The sequence below is a fragment of the Sturnus vulgaris genome, chromosome 5, assembly GCF_052056855.1.
Source record: "Sturnus vulgaris isolate bStuVul1 chromosome 5, bStuVul1.hap1, whole genome shotgun sequence".
In the NCBI taxonomy this organism is placed as follows: domain Eukaryota; kingdom Metazoa; phylum Chordata; class Aves; order Passeriformes; family Sturnidae; genus Sturnus; species Sturnus vulgaris.
The window spans coordinates 72,090,776-72,112,480 of record NC_142247.1 but is presented as its reverse complement, the minus strand read 5'-3'; positions in this window follow the sequence as shown (position 1 = coordinate 72,112,480).

Genomic DNA, 21,705 nt, shown 5'->3' with positions numbered 1-21,705 from the left:
TTTATTAGTGGCTTGTCTTAGGTTTCTTCTGCCTTCACTCAGAGCCAGGATTAAAAAACACAAAGGAGACGAATTTTCTTGTATTCGGGCTTGATTGCTTAATAAATCTTATTTAAAGTACAGAAAGTTCAGCAACACCTCTGGCCACCAGCTGAAAGTGAACAAAATGGAGCTGAATCTAGCTAGTTACAAGGTCTTTTAAAGCTAAACAGTGCAATAAAGAACTAACACTTATATTATTTATACTTTTAACCCAATAACCAAACTCCTGTGACCCACACTGCAGCACTGACTAACCAAAAACTACCTGAAATCATGAAGAAGAAATAAAACAGAAAGAGACAACATCCAAAAACCTCCCTCTTGTCCCATACCTATTACTATATTATAAAACTCTCAAATCTAAACCCTTCACCATGTGAAATCACACACTTTTATTTAACTACACACCCGTGATTTTAACTCCATCACTCAAATTTGGAAGCCTTCTCCAATTCCTCAGGTCAAAAGCAGTGTTCTCCTGGGGGTCAGTGTCAGAAAGCACAGAAAGCTCAAAAACCCCGGGTTTGTGGGATCCAACAATTACCTAGAAATCATATTTTAGATCTAGGAATCTCTTCTTCCTGGGGTCAGGTGTCACTGTCATTCTGTGGGTTATCCCATGGTATTTCCCTCTGGTTCTGGATGCCTCTAAAGGCAGCAGCAAACACCAATGGCACCAAGAGGAGCCTGGATGGCTGAATCTGAATTTGCTTTCTGTGGCTTTGCTTTCACAAAGAGCCAGAAACAGTTTCTTTTGCTCCCTATTTTATTTCCTTCTTCCACAGCCTTCAGATAAATGCTGTTATACAACCTTTATTTCTTAAATGGCCTGTCTCGCAGAGGGAGAGATGATGTTGTCAAAACTGAATAAAACCCCATTTTCACCATGAATCTGTGAGGTAACAAAAATGTGAGGGAACTGTGAAATGCCACGGCACCAAAAATTGCTGCCTCCACAGGCTGTTCCTGCACTCAGCTCAAGGACCTTGCCTTCCCTCATCTCAGCCCCTGGGAGTTTACCTGATCATCACTGCTGGCACTTCCCCCGAGGTGCTCACTGATGGATTTGCTGCCCCTCGCTTGCACAGACAGATTGGTTATTCCTCATGTGGGGCTGGGATGGATCCCTTGCAATTCCATCTTTTTCAGAGGACTCAGAAAGGAGAAGTCTTTAAGGGATGCCAAGAATTGTGTGAATCCTATTTGTGTGAGGTGAAACCACAGAGATCACTTTAACTTTTCAGGCAGTAAAAGTGTTGTGATCCAGTATAAAAATTATCTGTGTGGGACTGGGTCTGAAGGAGATGGAGCCATCACTGCCAGTGTTCACCAGACAATAGAAGGGTCCATAAAACCACCACCTATCACACCTACCATGAGCCACACAAGACTCCCCAGTACCTTCAGCTAGCATTAAAATCTGTAAAATCTGTAAATCCTTCTGTGAACACAGCTCATAGAGTTCTCAGCCATGGAAGTGTTCAAAAAGTGTGTGGACATGGCATTTTGTGATATGGTTTAGTGGGCACAGTACTGTTCAAAGGTTGGGCTTGATAAGATTGAAGGTCTTTTCCAACCTTAATAATTCTATGATTCTGTGCAGCTCATTAATGGACCAAATTAATTCCCCTCCTTTTTCCTTTCCTGATATTGGGACAAAAGCTGGGACCTGTGGGGGAGGCAGACACTGACTGACAGATCCAGCAGGGTTTGTAGGGGCTATAACTGCTTCCTGTTTTCACCTTTTATATGTGCAACATCCCCATTCTCTGATCCCAAAAGCCAAAAGAACTCTGATTCCATGTGCTGATTGCTTTTCTCAAATGAAACCAACCTTTATTCCAGCTCCAAATTCTGTTTGTGTCCCCTTCCAGGCTCATTCACTGCTCTCAAAGCCGGGATTAAGGGGAGAAGTTAGCAACATTTGAAAGCAATTTAACCAGAGAGCAACTTTGAAATGAAGCCATTTAAGGCCAGATCCTCCCAGCTGTCTGGGTGTCCCTGCTGAGCCCACTGCAAATCAGAGTTCAGGACATCCCTGTCAGGACTGCAGGCTGCCAGGGAAGATGCATTAGCCAGGAACGTCCAGAGCATGATTAATCTGTCCCTCCTCATTCGGATGCTGCTGCAGTTCCACAGATGTTCAAGAGCCTCCTGGCAGTGACAGATCCCTGCGTGGTCCTGACTCCTTACCAGGCAAGTAATGACACCAGCCACAGATTCCCAGGGCTGTGTCAGCTGGATTTTTATGGGTTTTTCCTTCCTCTGGAAAGTTCTGCATATTTTTCTGGGATGTTTCTTTATGAGTTGTGATGTGTTTGAATCACAAACTCGGCTTTTTCCCACAGTTCACAGGGGTAGGTTGGAGATCTGGGAAAAACATCTTCCTTTCTCATCATCCCAACCTGGAACTTCCCAGTGGAGAAGGAGGAGGAACAGGATCCACAGGGAGAGGAGCCAAGGATCTGTGTTTTACCTCCAACTGTTGTTTTATTTTTAGGGAGAACTGGTCAATCTTTGCTTTCTGTGCATTGCCCTTCCTGACATGGGAGCACAGCTAAGAACCTGCAGTGGGGCTGAGCCTGCACCTCCTGGGGGCCCTTGGAGTGTTGGATCCCACAAACCTGAGAGTTTTGAGCTTTCTGTGCTTTCTGACACTGACCCCCAGCAGAACACTGCTTTTGACCTGAGGAATTGGAGAAGGCTCCCAAATTTGAGTGATGGAGTTAAAATCACGGGTGTGTAGTTAAATAAAAGTGTGTGATTTCACATGGTGAAGGGTTTTAAAATTGAGGTTTTTAGAATAAAGTAATAGGTATGGGACAAGATGGACGATTTGGGGTGGTGTCTCTTTTGGTGCTCATCTTCCTTCTTCTCCATGGTTTCAGGCAGTAGTTTCTGGTTGGACAATCAGTGTCACACTGAGGGTCATGGGAATTTGGTTATTGGTTTAAAAATATAAATAATATAGGTGTTATTTCTCAATTGGACTGTTTAGCTTTAAGAGACCTTGTGGCAGCTGGATCTGTCTCCATCTTGCTTGCTTCTAGCAGGTGGGTAGAAGTGTTGCTGAATTTTCTGTACTTCAGATAAGATTTAATAAACAACGAAGCCCAAACTTGAGAAAATCCGTTTCCTTCATGTATTTTTTAATCCTGGCTCTGAGTGAAGACAGGAGAGACTGAGACAAATCACTAATTAAGTGGTGCAAAACACCACCACTGTTAAATTGGAACAGCAGCATAAGGTGGGAGAAGCCATTCCCTGGAGAAGGGGAAGTGAGCAGCTCATCAGGGTGTGTGAGAACCAAAAATCACTGATCACTTTGGGTTGGAAGAGACAAAAAAAGACCAGAAGAGACAAAAAAAAGACCAGCTCATTCCTGCCCCCTGCCACGGGCAAGGATGCCACTCACTATCCTGGGCTGCTCCAAGCCCCTTCCAAACTGGATGAACCCTTCCAGGGATGGAGCAGCCACAGCTTCTCTGGGCAGAATTCCCATTATTGCTCCCTGAGTTCTCAGGATGCCCCTTACTGCCCTCGGGTTTGCTTTCCCTGTCCATAAACACAGGCTCTGCCCTGCAAGGTGAAATTCCTTGGTATTAAAACCAGTAGATCCTGTCTGACCTCCAGAGAAATCTGACCACTCTGTCTTAGCTTGGTACAGAGGCATGTAAAGTTTTTAGCTCATTCTTTAAAGGTCTCAAGGGCAGGACTACTCTCTCTCCTTGACCAAGACGATTCATTTTGCTGATAATCCATCCGACTAAAAAAAAAAAAAAAAGAAGAAAAAAAACAATATGGCAAGTTTGCTTCACATTTTCATTTTAAATTTTCCACCTACATTCATTTTCCACCTTCCCCTTCATGCCATCAAATCTCATTTTGCATTTGTTTGCCAGCTGCATTCAGACAGTGCTGACAAGAGCCTTCAAAGGAAAACCCTTCAGCTCCTCCTCCTCAAGTACAACCCTGTTTACAAATCAGCAATGAACTTATTTGTGTAGCATTACAGAGCTGAACCCCCTGCTTGGCAGACAAAAAGTCACTCAGAATTCTTCCTGCTTCTCGTATTATATCCAGCAAGGTGTATCCCACTGTCAGAGATGAAATCTTAGCAGCAACCACGAGAAAAATTACTGCTCACACCGCAGTGGCCATGCAAACCTGAAATGTGAGGAATGTCATGTGCATGTAAAATACTTCTGGGCTCTGTGGATAAAATCCTGATGTGGAGAGAGGCAGCTGTGAAGCACAAGGACTCCAGCAGGTCCTGAGACTCTGAGTCTCCTTTTCTGTGGATGTTGCTGCCTTTCAGCTCACTCTCATCTCTCATTCAAAAGGGAAAATATCCACAGGGCTCATCCAACCTGTTTTTAACCAGATCCAGGACATGTGGCTGCATCTCATCCTTGGCACTCTTCAAGGTCAGAACTTTTGGGTCCTAAATCAAGAAGCCTCATGCACTCCCCAGGCTGCAAAGGCACCTGAGGGTGGTTAGCCCAAAGAGAGGTGCCCATCTTATGCTTTAAATTGCAATAAAGTAGGTTTAGGTTGGGTTTTAGGAAGAAATTGTTCCCTGTGAGGGTGGTGAGGCTCTGGCACAGGGTGCCCAGAGAAGCTGTGGCTGCCCCTGGATCCCTCGAAGTGTCCAAGGCTGGATGGGATTTGGAGCACCCTGGGATAGTGGAAAGTGTCCCTGCAATGGCAGGGGAGTTGCAATCAAGTGATCTTCCAACCCAAACCATCCTGTGATTCCATGATTCTCTGATTCTGTGATTCCATGATTCCATGCCCACACCCAGCCAGAGAAATTCCAGGCAGGTCCCGGAATTTGCAGAGAAATCCCTCAGTGGTGCAGCAGATGCAAACAGAGCCAGCAGCATCTGCAGGGGGCAGGACCCCACATCTCTGAGGCACAGCTGTCTCCACTCCTCTCAGGGGTTGCTATCTCCAAGCTCTGGTACAAGCCATGATTTCCAGTTGCTTTGATGCTGATTAAAAAGATGCCTGAAAGGAACCCTTGAGAGCTGAAGTTGAGCTGGCACCGTTTCCTTATGGTGCAAGATGTGATGGATCCTGTCTCGTGCACGATCTTGGGAATAATATCCAGCCTCTCCCATCTGTCTTCCACTCCCATATATTCCCTGATAACTCTTCCTCTCTAACTGGTGTGAAATTGAGTTTCTTTGCAGGTCAGCACAATCTCCGTGTTGGTGAAGAGGTAAATACAGTGTGCAATTTGGGACATGGGAGCTATAAATTAACTTTTCCTGGGAATAAACAGGGGGAAGGGCTGATCAGGTGATTGAGGGGCAGCATTTGAGGAGAGGACATTCACCACATTTCATTTCCTGAAGGGAGGTACCACTCAGAAAAATCTTACTGGACTGCATAAAAACAAGAGAAGGTGTTAAAACCTCTTCAGACAAGTGGCAGGAAGGGCAGGACTGGCACCATGAACACAAGAGAGAGATCAGAGAGCTCATGAATAAATTTGGGCTGATAATTAAGAAAAATCAGTTAAAACATCAGAACCAGAAGGTACAGAAGAGCTATAAGGTAAGAAACCAAGCTAAGTGGATCTTAATGCCTTTATTTAAAAGACTTTATAATAAAGGTATCATAACAGCAGAGGACTGAGGCATTTCACCTGGTTTTGTGTCCCTAAACCCACCCCTCTTTACTCCATCTTCTGTTTCCATGCAGAAATGCACAATAAAGGAGCCAGAAGCTCCAGAGCAGCCAAGCCCAGCCTGGGTGAAGCCAGCCCAGAGCAGAGCTGAGATTTAGCACCGAGGCTTGTGAGGAAGGAGCAGGTGGAAGCACCTCCCATCCCAGACAACCTCCTGATTAATGCTGGCAGCCAGAGGGAGTCAAAGGGAGGACTTCATAATTCCTAGGCCACTCATCTCACCATCATTTAACATCCAGGAAAGGATGGATTCTTCTTTTTCCACTCGGGGGTCTGGCTGAAAAATGTGAGTGCCAGAGTGAGCAGCCATCAATTAACCTGATGAGCCAGCTCCTCTCTGGCTGTGCTGTTGGATTCATGGTCCAGCCCAGCCCACAGCCCCATTCCCACATCCCCATTCCTACTGCCCCATTCCCACAGCCCCATTCCCACAGCCCCATTCCCACATCCCCATTCCTACTGCCCCATTCCCACATCCCCATTCCTACTGCCCCATTCCCACAGCCCCATTCCCACAGCCCCATTCCCACAGCCCCATTCCCACATCCCCATTCCTACTGCCCCATTCCTACTGCCCCATTCCTACTGCCCCATTCCCACTGCCCCATTCCCACTGTTCCATTCCCACTGCCCCATTCCTACTGCCCCATTCCCACAGCCCCATTCCCACATCTCCATTCCCACATCCCCATTCCCACTGCCCCATTCCCACATCCCCATTCCCATGGCCCCATTCCCACAGCCCCATTCCCACTGCCCCATTCCCACATCCCCTTTACCACAGCCCCATTCCCACTGACCCTTTCCCACAACCCCTTTCCCACAGCCCCATTCCCACTGCCCCATTCCCACTGCCCCATCCCACTGCCCCATCCCACTGCCCCATTCTCTCTGCCTCATTCCCACATCCCCATTCCCACTGTCCCATTCCCACATCCCCATTCCCACTGCCCCATTCCCCCTGTCCTTCCCTGCTTCCAGACTTCCAAGCCTTTCCCCAGCACCTCAGCACCTCAGGAGTGCTCCTGCCTTCCCTGCAACACGAGTTTTCCTGCTTATTGCTGGGTTTTAAAGACAGCTCTCCTTCTCCTGACCTCTGCAGCACAGGCTCATCCATGCAGAGAAAGTGGATGCATATCCCATTATCCCTTGAAGTGTTTTATAGCTTATGTTAAAGCTTTGGGCTCTTCAGAGTTTGGACCCAATTGTAGGATCACGATACCTCTAAGGGGAAAGTGATGGGATGTTATCTGAAAATCACACTAACCATCAGAAGACAGATAAAAAATATTTATTTTACTGATTTATGAAATCTAAACTAGATGGTACAGCTGGGAAGAGAATGAATAGGGGGGGGAAAGTGAACAAAGAAACAAATAAACCAACCAACCACAAATATGCCTAGAATTTAAATGATGTAAAAAACCATCTTTTTCTCTGAATGGTTCAGCTAGCAAGAGGACAAACATTTTCCTGCCTTCCCACATTATCCTTACTCCTTTGGAGGAGCCCATAACCATTTTGGGGGATGTTATGAAAAGGAACTATTTACAAGGGAATGAAGTGATAGAAAGTAATGGCTTGAAACTGATAGCAGGCAGGTCTAGATATGATATTTGAAAGAAATTTTTCTCTGTGAGGGTGGTGAGGCCCTGGCACAGGGTGCCCAGGGAAGATGTGGCTGCTCCTGGATCCCTGGAATGTCCAAGGCCAGGCTGGATGGGGCTTGGAGCAGCCTGGGACAGTGGAAGGTGTCCCTGCCATGGCAGAGGTGCCACTGGATGAATTTTAAGAACCATTCCATCCCAAATCTGTTAAGGATTGTATGACCAAAATTCAAACTTTTATCCACCAGCTGAAGCAATGAATCTTCTCACCATCATCTCACTCTGGGGACACTGGTGTCAAACTTTCAGAAATTATATCTTGAATGATTTTGTGGAAGCACGTTGCTGCACAGGCAGGAGGGACCTTGTTACAGCACTATCAGCTTGATCTGGGTGAGATCTACAACAATAATCCATATATAGGATGGAGCAACTGGTGCCCTGCAAGGGGTGTCAGTGCCAGTTTAACACCAGACAATCCATTCCTGAAGTCTAAGGGATGCTTGGTCAGGTGCCATGGGCAACAAAAATGACCACAATTGCTCTTTTTTTTCCCAAATGCAGCTGAGCTCACATCCCAGCAGGGGCCATTTCAGCAGCTGGTGGCTCTTCTTGCAGTACCTGAGTCAATCATTGACTGCAGAATAATTCCAATAATTTCTGCAGTCTGTACTTGGAATCCATTTGTTTATCTCATGAGGCAAGAGAAGATTATTTCCCTGGCCAGGCAGGCCTTCACCATGAATTAGACTTGAGCAGAGGACAAATGCAGCAGGAGGACAAATGTGCAGACCCCATTGCACCCAGGAATTTACACTTTTAAATCCATGCTCATAAAGAAAAGACAACCAAACACCGATTTCCTTGTCCAAACACTGATTTCCTTGTCCAAACACTGATTTCCTTGTCCTGGTGCCCAGCCCAGGCACACACAGAACTGATATTTTCTGGGCAGTGCCCTTGTCCTCAGGATATTTGTGACCCCAGGGACACTCAGCTCAGGGCACAGCAAGCCCAGAGTTTGGGTGGGTTTTTTTTGCCCCAGAAAATAGTTCTTCCATGCTGCATTTAGTATAAAACTGACCAGCATAATTTCCATGAGTTTTTAAGAAAATGAGACAACTGAGGGTTGCAAATAGCCCCAGAGTAAATGTGTTTCAGAGACAGGTTCTCGATGAATGGGATTTTCCTTGCTGAAATCAAATTGTGAAGCCAAGCATTAGAGAACTAAAATCCTTTTCTGTGTTTTCTATTTTGTCATGGTTTGTTTTCTGATAGGAGTTACCAGTGTGACCAAAGGATTTATCATTTTTTTGTTTTAACTTCACTCTTCATCGAATTCATTATATCATAAATTCCTTCTCATGCAACATCAGACTGCTTTACTTTCATGACTGTGCCATTAAAGAAAAAAAAAATAAAAAAGAAAAGAAAATCAAGAAACCCCACAACCCAGATCAGCTTTTAACTTTCTGTGAAAAGAAATAAAATCAGTTAGAGTTCCTAAAAGTATCATCTCCATTTTCATCATCCTTCAGGAATATGAAAATTGTAGCTGATCAATTTTCTTCTGCCATAATAGTTAATTTCTAATAACTGGGATATGTCTTAAGACTCACTCAGATTATTCAGCCATCCATTTACTGCTGCCATTCCTCAGTGTTTTCATATATTCCACAGTGAAAGCTATTAAGTCTCTTCTGTCATTCTGAAACCTTTTACAAGATGAGGAAAAGTGAATTAAAAGTTAGTTATATAACCTGCAGAACCAAGTGACAACTTAAATATACCATACTCTGCAGTATGTGAACTTAGCAATTAATCTGGAGATAATATTCCTCTTATTTGTCATTAATTTGTGGACAAAATGATTTCTCCCAAGGTTAACATTTTCATTATCATCTGCAAATGATGGTACATCACCAAAGTTCAAGCCATTTGAATGCAGAGCACTTTTTACATTTTTAAATATTCCAAATTCAGTTTTTATTGCTCTCTTGAAAATAATTAGGCAGAAAATTGATTATTCCTCTTTCAATGAACAAGTATTGAAAACATCCTGAAATTTCATGCTTTCAGGCACCAGTGGCCACAAAGAGAAATAGGCCCTTTCAACCAAGCCCTTAATTATTTTATCAATTGAAAGAGGAGCTAATATATTGTGGGCAATACACAAAGTACTGTCCTGCAGATCTGTATGATTTTATCCATGGGCTAATCCTGAAAAATAATTAACTGCCCCAATCCAGTGATCTACACGAAGAGCTCCAATGATAACACCACAATGCACCTCTGTCCCTCCTTCAGAACAAAAACCTTTCAAGAGTTTTTTTTCTTTAGAAGCTGCAATGGAGCTATTTTTATCATCTTTTATATTCCCTGCTTTCCTGTAGTTGCCAGTCCACACCAAGTAACTTGGAGACAATATTAATATTTGTGCTGGAGAAGGCTTTTTGCTTTCCCTATTGATCCATCCCCATTCTTTAGGAAGGAGCAGAGGATTCTGGCTGTGTTTGGACCTGCTGATTGATAAGCACTGATCCACGTGGGGATTTAATTCAATTAACTAATGAAAACCATGGACAGAGTCCTCAGATTTGGTGTGAGGTCACGATTGCTTTGCTTGATTCATCCCCTGCCTGTGCTGGCCCAAAGATTTTTAGACAATGTGCCCCATCTGGGCCAGATTTAATGCACAATAAACAAAGAGATAAAGTTTTCTTTGGAGACCAAGGGATTGGATGTCCAGGACTCCCCACCCTGCACTTCCAGCAAACTGGATCTATACAACTTTTTGTATCTTGAAAGGAAAAAAAAAATCACCATGTAACACTGGGAGAAGAGAGTCAGGCTCCTGCCTAAGAAAAAAAAAAGATGGGAAACAATGAATTTGGTTTTATTTAAGAGATGGGCAGTCACAAGCTGAGGACTCTGGTGATCAGCCAGACCAAGTGCACTGCTACATGTTCAGTTGCCATGGAGACAGGCACGTTTTTTTTTATGAACCTCTTCCCAAAAAAATCACCCCAATTAGATCTGCCTTCATGCATCACATATGCCTGAACTGTTCCCTGAGGTTCCTTAAGTACTTGTGACTGATTCATTCTCCTTGCTGACATCTAAAGAAATAACCTTTACTTCCCAGTTCCTGGGCCAGCTTCAATTCTACTTTCACCTCCCCACAGTTTCCCCACAGCCCAAATTGTGTCACTCTCTGCTGTGCTCCGTGGTTAAAAAAGCTCCAAACCAAAATTCCAGACAGAGTTCGCCCCAGAAGAAATGCCTGTCAAAAAGCAGGGAAAAGAACAAAGTTTGGAGGCAGGATCATGGGAAAGAGGAGGAGGAAGAAGAGGAGGCATCAGGCTGTTTATCTTGTGCAGAGATTGGTGTTGAAAACAATGATATTTCACAACCTGATCATGCTCAGCATGGCAGAGGCAGCTTTGTCTGGATCAGGGACTGGGACAGGTCAGCTTTGGGCTTCCCTTTTTATTCTGAATTGTTCAGTTCAGCTCTGAGTGCCTGGAGGTTGCACATCTGTCAGCAACAGGGCAGTGCTGTGCTGCTCAAATGTCACCCAGAATGTCCCAAGATCATCTTCGGACAAAACCTTGTAAGACTGGTGGCTCCTCCCGTGATTTCAGAGTGAGAAAAATGAGGACAAACCATCCTTTGAAGACCTGGGTGGGATCCCTTTGACTGAATATAAACATCTGTGCAGTAAGTGACCACATAGAAGTCCACTTGGCACTTTTAGAGAGATCCTGGCATTTCCAGGGAATGATTCAGCTCACCCAGATGCAGTCAGGATTAAGGCAGGTGCTGATTTTACTCCAGTGCCTGTCAGAGGAGAGTTCAGCACAGCTGGAGGGCCTGGCAGTAAGGCTTGACTTAAATTAAACTCTGAATTCTGCCCCATGCTGGACCCAGCTCAGGACCCACGAGTTCACATTGACTGTGAACCAATTGTGTTGGGAAATTCTAATGACACTGACTAATTTAGTTTTACAGAAAAATGCCACTTTTAGAGATTATTCTTTGGTGAATTGTTGCAAAATTCAGGGGGGTGGATGAAATGAACATTTTGGAAGGCAGAAAGAGCATTATGTTAATTAGCTGCAATCATAAAGGGAGGAGAAAGCTCCTCCAAAATCTGCACTCCTCTGATTTACAAGGATTTCAGCTGATTTTGCTGAAGCTGATTTTGGACTCCATCTGAAAGGTCATTTCCAACATAAATGAGTCTAAGTTTTAAGGAGTGAAATTACTATTAAAAACTCACATTAAAATGCAAGGTGCTTGCATAACTGCATTGTAACTGGTTATGGAAAGAATAATGGGAACTCTTCTGGTGGCCAAAGCAATTTTTCCTGCACATTTTGTGATGGTTTGGAAGCTGAAAGCCACAGGATTATCACGCTGACCTGTACAAGTTATCACACAATCAGCTCAGCTTTGAGAGTCTGTGTCACAGGAAGAGTTTCCAGGTGCAACACAAAGACTCAAAGAGTTTCTCTGGTTGGGCTGATATTGCTTCTAAACACCCCCCAAAAAAATTCAGGCTTTGTGCTGGTGATTCTGAAATCAGGTGAGCTCCTGTTCTTCACAAGAATCTCTTCACAGGGATGTTTTAAGTCAAGGCCAGAGGACATCTTTTGTGTTGTTTAAACCACCCAAGCCATAAAGAAGACTCTTCACTTTGAATTTATGAACCCCATTAACTTCCCCAGGAAAAGTCCCTCGCTCTTATTAAATCATTCCCTGGGAAAAGACAAGCACACAAGTCATCCTTGGAGGAGGGAAAACACGGCACTGCTTTAGAGGCTTCCAGATAAAAATTAATTAGCAAAGCATACTGTGTAAATTCAGCAATATGCAAATGAGAGCAAATCCTATGGCTTGCATGCAGGGCTGAGCTGGTGCTGAATTACTGTTATATTTTGCATTAAAAAAAGTATAAATAGTTTACCTGTTTCATGAAATTTTCAAAGATTTGTGATGCAATTGGGGATAATAATGATACCATTAAATATACATAGAGAGATACAAAATATTTTGTATAATTTACGGCTTCTCTGGGTTCTGCACTCACAGTTTATAGATCTAAAAGCGAAATTATTTTTTTTCAATTTTAATTAAGGTTTAACAGGTTGTGTGCTTGTGCAGTTCTTAATATTCTCAGCAATAGTGAAATACATTTCTTGAGAAGAGTTGAAGATGAACTTCACTTAACCTTTTTTGATGCTTTTAACAAAAATTACCTCATGAGTGTCCCAGGCAGCATTTTTCCCAGAGTGTGCTCCAATCCAGACCCTTTTCCAGAGCTGGCAGCTGTGGATTTGGGGACAGCAGGGACAGCACTTACAAGGTGTGTGGATATTCACTCTTGCTAAGCCCAGACATGATTTCTTGCTCATAACATGTGTGCAAATGTGTTATGCTTAAAATAACAACTTTATCTGCTGCCAGGAGGAGAGGAAAGAGCAGGAAAAGAATCCTGGACAATTATCCATGACCTGTTTGGTCTGGTGTTGAATGGAGCCCAGTGTGGAATTCCAGCTGGAATTCCTTTGGTTTAACCTTAGACATCCCCTGGCCACTGAGCAGAGTTTGTGTCTGAGCCAGTCAGCCCCAAATCATTCCCATTTCCATGGCACAATCCATAATTTTCTCCTGGAGGCCACAGCTGCAGGATGAGGTGTCTGGAAGTGCTCCTTTCTCCCTCTGCTCACAAGGTTTGTCTGAGTAACTGGGCGAGAGTTGATTTTTTTTTTTTTTAAGGGTCCCTAAAATCAGGACTGATGGAAGCTCCCCAAGCAGCCTGGATAAGAAAAAGCTCCAGGGAAATCTGATAGAACCTTCCAGTACCTAAAGGAGCTCTGAGAGAGCTGGAGAAGGACTTGGGACAAGGGATAGAGGATGAGGGCAATGGGGGATGGCTTAAAACTGCCAGAGGACAGGGATGGATGGGATATTGGGAAGGAAATCCTGGCTGGGAGGGTGAGGAGCCCCTGGCACAGGGTGCCCAGAGAAGCTGTGGCTGCCCCTGGATCCCTGGAAGTGTCCAAGGCCAGGCTGGATGGGGCTTGGAGCACCCTGGGGTGGTGGAAGGTGACCCTGCCATAGCAGGAACTGGAACAAGATGATCCTTAAGGTCCATTCCCACCCAAAGCATTCCAATACTCCATGTTTAGATAGTTCATTATGAGCAGCCATTATTTAACCCTGCTCCCACCCCATCAGCTCCCACCCTGGGCACAGGTGAAGCCCTTGCACCACACCTGGAGGAACGAGGATCACAAGATTTCAGTGGCTTTTAGCCAGGAAAATTGTCCCAGTGATTTTCCAGTTCTTTCTGTTCATGTTGTGTTCCTAGCAAGAGCTGTGCAGAAATTGCTTTGCATAAAAGACATGAATTTGAGTTGTGGGTCCTGTCATCAGACATCTGAGATGGGGGAAGATGAATCCCATCACAATTCCACTTGGGCAAGTGGGCAATTAACCTTTCTTTCCCCTTTCCACACTGAGTTATGGATTTATGTGGTAAAAGGGGCAACAAAGAAGTGCTTTAACGTGAATTATTTAGCCCAAAGAATTACCATGTGCCTTTCCATCATTTGAGTCATGGCACAGATCTGATTAACAAAATGCATCATGTATCAGTCTGCCCTCAGGCACCTTCCTGGGAGAAATAGGGGCTCTTTTCATGGAGACTGGGCATGAGGGAGCAAAGTCTGGGGTTTGACTGTGACCAGGGAGATTTAGCCCATGAGGAAAGAAAAAAGACAAGAGCATCAGGAAAGGCCCCTTGATTCCAGAGATCCAGGAAGAAGTTGGACAATGGTTTTGTTCCCTGACAAAGCAACGACCAGGATTGTCCCAAGGGTCAGAACAATCTTCCCCATTTTCCCTCACTTTTCACTGTTTCCTAATATCAAGGTTGATCTTTCTGCTGCAATTTCACCCCATGGCTTTCCTGTCCTGCCTCCAGTGTCAATGGGGAATCCTGCCTTTATGGCATAAAAAGGGACTGCAAGATGGACACCACTGCCAGAGAAAAGGACTTAAATTTGAGATCTTATCCACTCCATAAGGATGGAACAGAGCAATTGGTAGGAACCAGCAGGAAAAGCAATGGAACAGGGAGAAAAAACAGGCATCTTGCTTATTTTATTTTTTCATAAGGAAAAGAAAATGAAACTTATAAAAATTACATGAACTGGGTCACACAGGAATTCTGCAACAGAGCTGGAAAATGCATCCAAGCCTTCTGAGAGCCTGCAGGAGCTGTAATAGCTTAGCTGGCAAAACTTTCTCCTTTTTCAGCAGCTGCAAAGGACAATCACAAGTCCAAACAAACCAAACCTTTGTAAAAAATGGAAAAGTGCAAAAAAAAATCCCTTCGTTGGTCAGAAAGGATGCACAGAACCAAGGGACAGCAAATCCAGATGTGCAGGCAGGAGTGTTTAAGACATGGACCAGTGGTGGGTTTGGCAGTGCTGGGTTAACAGCTGGAATTGATGAGGCCTTTCCCAACCTAAATGATTCTGAGTTAGAGGCACAGCAGAGATCTTGCATGGAAGCTGGTGACCAGGCTGATTTCCACTTATCCTGGGTCATTTTTGTACAGCTGTGTGTTCCCAGGGTTCTGCTTCAATCACAGTTGGTGTAAAATCCCAGACCTTTCTTGCCTGGTGCTGGAAAATGAAGGATCCAGAGGATTTCCCTAATTTGTTGTCCACCACCATACAGATGGTGCCCACAGCACCTCATTCCTGCCCAGGACTAAGCAGCACTAGGGCATTTTCCACACATTCCACTAATAGGGAGAGGAAAAAGTTGGGGACACACATAAACCAGCCAATTTCTCCTCTCCTGAGCCCAAGGCATTCCTCTTTCACCCTGGCATTGCCTTCTGTGCTCACATCTTCCCTCACATCTCCAAACAGGAGTGGAAAACTCGACCACATCCTCAAATTCCAGACAAAGAGCAGGGAAAAGCTGAAGTTACCATTGCCATGCCAGGTTGTTTTATGGAAGAAAAGGGGATTAGCAAGCAGGAGATGAAAAGTCTCCCCTGCATGAGCCATCTGGCAATTCCAGTGAACGTGGACATGATCAGGGATCCTTCCCTGACCTGGCAGGACAGTGGGCTGGGAATGGGATCAGCCAGGATGGGTGTGTGACCCTCAGAGCCCTACAAGAACCCTCAGCGCCTTTTCAACCCCCTTTTCTCAAGAACAGAAACGCAGAAAAGAAAACAACCCAACCCAAGCTCCCCCTGAGAGACTGATTTATTCTGTGCTGGCAGGAAAAAGAGGAGACAACGTGAACTGAAGACAACAAATGCAATTAGAAGGGGAGGGAGGCATTCCCTGAAATGGCTGTATCCGGCAGGCAATATGCTGTGGATTAGAACGTCTCAGGCCTGGAGTGGCACCATATGGCAAAACTCCCTCCATCCCACATTAAATCCTGGCATTTTGCAGCTGTCAAGATTAAGCTGTTTGTATGAGTAACATTGTAGTTTGCTTATAGGGAAATAATATGTAGCCAGTTATGATTAATCAAGGTGTCCAAAAGCTGCTGCGGGCGCCTGGAAGAGATTGGGTTCCGTGGCAGGAGCTTTGTCTCTTAAATTATTGGCATATTTTCCTATTTTCTTTTCTTTTTTTTTCCTCTTTTTCTTCTTCTGTGCTGCTTTCCCCCTCCTTCCCAGGGCACACAGGGAGTTGGGAAGAGGCAGATTTCATCCCCAGCCAGCTCCATGGTCCTCCCAGGAAAATTCCAAGAGATAGGGCTGGCTCCATCCATCAGCTGAGGGATGATGCCTTTGCTTCACTGACCTGAGTGGGAACAAGGCTGTTCCTTCCAGAGCAGAATATGTCCTTTCTTTTGCAAAAAACAAAAACAAACAAACAAACAAACAAAAAACCAACAAAAACAACAACAAAAACCCAAACAAACAAACACACACACAAAAAAAACCCCTGCCTTTGGAAATCTGGAGGCTTTTCTCTGCACAGGATAATGTTATTTTTGTTGCTAGAGATGTTGGCTATCCCTCTCTCCTGCCAAGAGAACTTGTGGATGCCTCACCCTTGGAACTGTTCTTTGGACAGGTGTTTGTGTGCCCTTCCTGCTGGATTCTCTCTTTGAGGGGATTCTTTTGTCCTTTTTCCCAGTTTTGCTCAAATCTTGTTTTTCGAACTGCCCATAAGGCAGCCAGCAGCTCCTGATGGGAAGACAAAGAAGCAGCTCTGTTCCTGGCTATCCCTCTTGGCAGGGAGGCTGTAAAACTTGGTTATTTCAGGGCAGAAAGCAGGTGATTTACAGCAGAACAGCTCCATAGAAATCAATGGGAACTTATGCCAGAAAATGTTGCGTATTGTTCTGAGATCCTCCTGGGAAGGGTTTTACAACCAGCCTGTCCTGACCCTGACAGTTTCCTCTGGACACTTTATTGAGTGACCATTTCAACAGGGCACCCAAATCTCTCCCTCTTACCTTGGGCAAGGCTTTTATCCAGCCTTCTACACAAACAGGACAAGCTTTGGGATGTGGCCTAAAACAATTTTACACATTCCATCCTTCCTTAACGATAATGCAACAGCCTTTTAATCTGCAGATTCATCACTGTTGTCCTCCCCCCACAAGCCCCCGAGGAGATTTATCCCTCCTCCTCTGCCCCTATCAACATTTGTTGCTGATTAGTCAATATTTTCAGGTTGATCGTTTGGAATAAGATGCCTGGCAAAGGCAGGCACCCCATCTCCCTGGATGAGCCACTTATGGGAAACAATCCTCTCCATAGGAGGCTGTTAATAGGGGCTGCAGAGAGAGTTATGGATAATCAATGCAGAAATCACATTTGTAAATGGCCCCTGTAGCTGCTTAATTAAGCACAGCGTTCTGGCATCAGGCATTAAGGTGCTTTAAGGCCTATTTGTTTTCACAGAAAGGATCCCAATAATATATTTGCAATTCTGTGCTAACCCAGCCTAATCTCACCTGCCTTTTGTGGATTAACAGGATAAAGTGATTTAAATAACGGTGAGGAACTTGTGGGGAAGGTGTGGAATCAATGACAGTGCCAAAGGAATATTTGCTTTTGATGCTTTGCTGAACAAATTTTTCTCACTCTTTTAACTTTCCTCTTGCATTTGACACCTGGGATGTGCTCTGCAAACCTCTGAGCTACCAGGAACCTTTCCCTTGCTGACAGAGAGCTTGGGGGTGTGGCAGGGAGCATATCACCAGCCAAGTTATTCCTGAAAGAGGGAGAAAAGGAGGGATTCAGAAGCAGGTAGGAGAGTCAAATTGTTTATGCTGCTCTTGTTGTTATTATTATTTTATTTCCCACACACCCTCCTAACAGATGTTCATTCTGGGAACATCTTTGGGGATTTTTTTTTTTTTACCCTCCTTCTCTTATCTCTCTTGTAATTCCTCATTCTTCAGTCCCTCTCCTGCTTCCATCTCCGGTGAAAATTCAGACTTGGAGCGTGTGATCAGCTGCTCCTGGGAGACTGGGCTGGATCTCAGGAGCACCTCAGTCCAATCAATGTCCTTCCCAAAATCCACCTGCTCCCCAGGTGCAAGACATCCAAATTCCTTCTCAGGTTTCCAGACATAATAGACAACAGCTGGGACAGAGATAATAAATACACATTTCCAAGGGAAACTCAAGCCTGCATAATTTGACCAAAACAAATCCCCAAATGTTAAAGTTTTTCCTCCTTTCTCTCCACTTTTCCACTAAGTCACAGCACAGATTTTTAAATTTTTTTTTGGAGTATATTTTAAGTCTAAAAATGCCATGACAAGGTGCAGGCAATGCCACAGACGTGAAAGTTGGGATCCTGGACAAATGTGACTTCATCCCATATTAATAATATAAATTTTCATCTCGCTAAGAACCTCAGCTATTTAAAATAACTTCTTGCTCTCTGACATTTTTATTTGCTTACTGCCAGAAAATCTTGAATAAACCAATGGTGGTGGCACTCCTTCTGTGAATAAACCTGTCATGACTTTTAGGGGTGACTTCAGACCTCCCACCTGCCAGGAACTGTGAAATTTGAAGGAATATTGTGCAAATCAAATGGTGGGAATGTTTCCAGCACGAGGAAGAATTTACTTGGCTGCTGCTGAGCCTGGGAGAAGCCAGGCCCTTGGGTTGTCTGCAAATAGGTGTCATTTTAGACATCCCATTCTCTACCTGGACCCAGCACAATTTCCAAAGGGTTTGGGAGTCTCAGCCTGTGTCACATCTGCTAGCCTGGAGCATCTCAGATGGCACAAGGAAAGGAAATGTATGACACTTGTCTAGGAAGGAAATTCAGATGTATTTTGGAAGATTATGTCAAAGGGAGCTGCAAAAACAAAGCCAGGCTGTGCTAGACAAAACAATGAGGTGTGGAAAGCCCAAAATCCTACCCAGCCTTCTCCATATTACAGCATCACCATGGGGAAAATCCCAGGGATGTGATCCAGTTTATCACAGCCCTGTGTTTAATGATCAGGGTCCCTTTTATCACCAGTGCTCACCATCTGTCCTGCACCTTGTCAGGGTGGGAGGTGGAAGCAGAAATCATCGCTGGAGGGGTGGGTGGTGGTGGGCTCTGGTCATGGTTCATTTGCTCTGACCCCCTCTGTCCTCCCAGCTTTCATTAATCTGCTGCTGACAAGGGCACATAAAACACCGGGTCCTGCTCCTGCCTGCACGGGGAGGAGGTGGCAGGGATGTGGGGAGATCCTGGAGGCAGAGAAACCTTGGGTGGGAACAAGGCTGGTGTGTCCTGAGTGTCTGCACATCCTCTGGCAGGGAGCACTGCAGGGGGGGTGTAAGAGGGACAGGGAAAAGTGGGGATTGGAAAAGATAAAATAGAACACAGCATCCTCGGGCACAAGGTGGGGATGGTTCTGTGCAGGGCCAGGAGTTGGATTCAATGATCCCATAGGGTCCATTCCAACTTGGCATCTTCTGTTTTTTGAGGGAGGATGGATGGATGGATGGATGGATGGATGGATGGATGGATGGATGGATGGATGGATGGATGGATGGATGGATCTTCCCAAGCATCTGTTTCTTGTCAGGCTACACAGGAGGAATTCCAAGGAGGTGCAGCCCAGGTGCTGTGTCTGCCCAACCCCATTTCATGAAGGAGAATGTGCTGGTAGAACCCCAGAGCTGCACAGGCACAGCTGATGGTCAGGGAAGCTGCATGGAGCCCTGGAGGCAGTTTGGGTTTTATGAGGAGAGAATTGCTCCAAAAATGTGTGTAAAATGAGGCACCACTACCTGCCTTTAGTTCATCAGTTCTTTCACGGCCCTGAACCATGCAGCAAGGCCAAAACCTACCCCTGGAGAATCCCAAACCCTTGTCCCACTGATGAACTATTTTTTACTTTTTAATTTTCTGTCTCACCTCCTGGTGTGTCATTTGCATCTCTGATACTGGACATCAATACCAGATGATGTTTAGGGACATCCTTTGGCTTTTGTGGCAGAGAAGGGAGTGAGTAGATCCATGGGGATGGATTTCTGGGTGATATCTCCAGCCAGGGATAAAAATTCTGTATTTTTTGACTCTTCCACCTCTCCTCTCACAGCCTCAATCTCTTCCCCTCTGGAGCATGAAAAGTTTCCTCACAGTTACCAAACATTGGGGTTCACAAAGGGCTTGCAGTGAGCAGGGATTTGATTTTTTCTGTGTGTTTCAGGCAACATTTTTCATCCACAAAGCAACAGATGAACACAGCTGTTCCCTGCTGGGCTCCATTACCGCTCCCTGGCTGAGCTGTTCCCTACTTGAAGACAGCAAATGGAAAAGATTTCCGTATCCAGCACAGAGGAGCAGGGAGGCTGAGTCAGGTGGACAGTCAGGACCCACATTAACCTCTCAAGAACTGCAAAATTCCCTGCAGGATCACTGATGGAGGCAACAAACCAATTTAAATCTCACCTACATCCTTCTCCTTTTTTTCCTTGAAGGTTTAGCACTGTACACACCACAGCTCGTTTGTTTTGGGGGAGGTTTGCTTCCATTTGGTAAAAACAGCTGCTAAACTTGCAGACAGGTTCCAATCCAGATGCTAAATATCTTCCCTTTCACGTCTCTTCCTGCTTCCACAAAACCCCTCTCCTCCTTCTTCAGTAGCATGTAAAATAAATGAATAAAATCAGCTTTTGGTCTCTTGTATTCATGGCTGAATAGGAAAATCTTTAAATTTGTCCCCACCATGTGCTCTGTGACCCTGCTTCTTGAACTAATGGTTATTAATCTACCAGGAGACTGGATTCCTGAGGTTATAATGAGTCTTAAGAGCTTAAAGCAGAGATTTTTAAATTTAAACACTTGGAAAATACCTGTAAGTTATCACCTTTACTCCTAACTATGGAAATAAGCTGAAAAATAGACTTGAAAGCACTTTGGAAAATTAATATTCCCAAGCTGGGGGCCAGACTGATTCCAGAATCCACCATGTTAAATCCTGGGCATGGGAGATGTCCCAGGAGATGGGACAGCACCTCAATTGCTCTTCAGTGCTGGGAATGTCCTCCTGGCCCCTCATCTCTGGGCCTCAGTTGCTCTGTCTGGAGAAAGAAATTCATATTACTTCATTTTCAAAGTCCTTTGAAAGCTTTATTTTTCAGTATTTATGTTAAAGATGTCCATCCTTTACTTAGTGACTATTGCTTCTTTCAGTCCTAACACTGCAGAGGTAAAAGCTGCAGCTCATGCCAGGACTGATTTTCTCCCAAGGTTGACAAAATTCTGCATAAACAATGTTGGAGTTTTTCTGGAGCTGCCAAGGGATCAATTAACAGCAGAGGGTTGTTTTTATTCTGAACAACAACAAAAAAAAAAAGTTGAAAAAATCAATTAAAATATTTTGTGAATATAATGAAAATGCTTTTCAAGTCCTTAGGATAGGTGCTGTTGAACTTCCTGCAGAGGGTTTTTTTGGGCTGATATGAAATTTTTGCAGTTTGTTAGCTGAGAGTTTATCAGAAATGTCATTTATCCAAGGATCTTTATCAGCAGGACACATAGAATACCCCACATATTTCTGGGGATGAATTTCCCATTTCCATGGGAACTTCATCACATTCCTATGGACGTGGTTTGTAGAACCTGGGCTCAACCTTCCACTGTGCTCTGTCTTGCACAGAGAGTCCTGGGATCATCTCAGATGAATATTTCCATCTAAAATTTAGCATCTCCAGTCACAGAATCAACCAGGTTGGAAAAGACCTTTGAGATCATGATGACCTAACACCAGCCTGTGAACCAGACCATAAAAAGACCTGAGTTGGGGGGGTCCGTAAGGAATGGGTCTCCATGGGATTTGGGT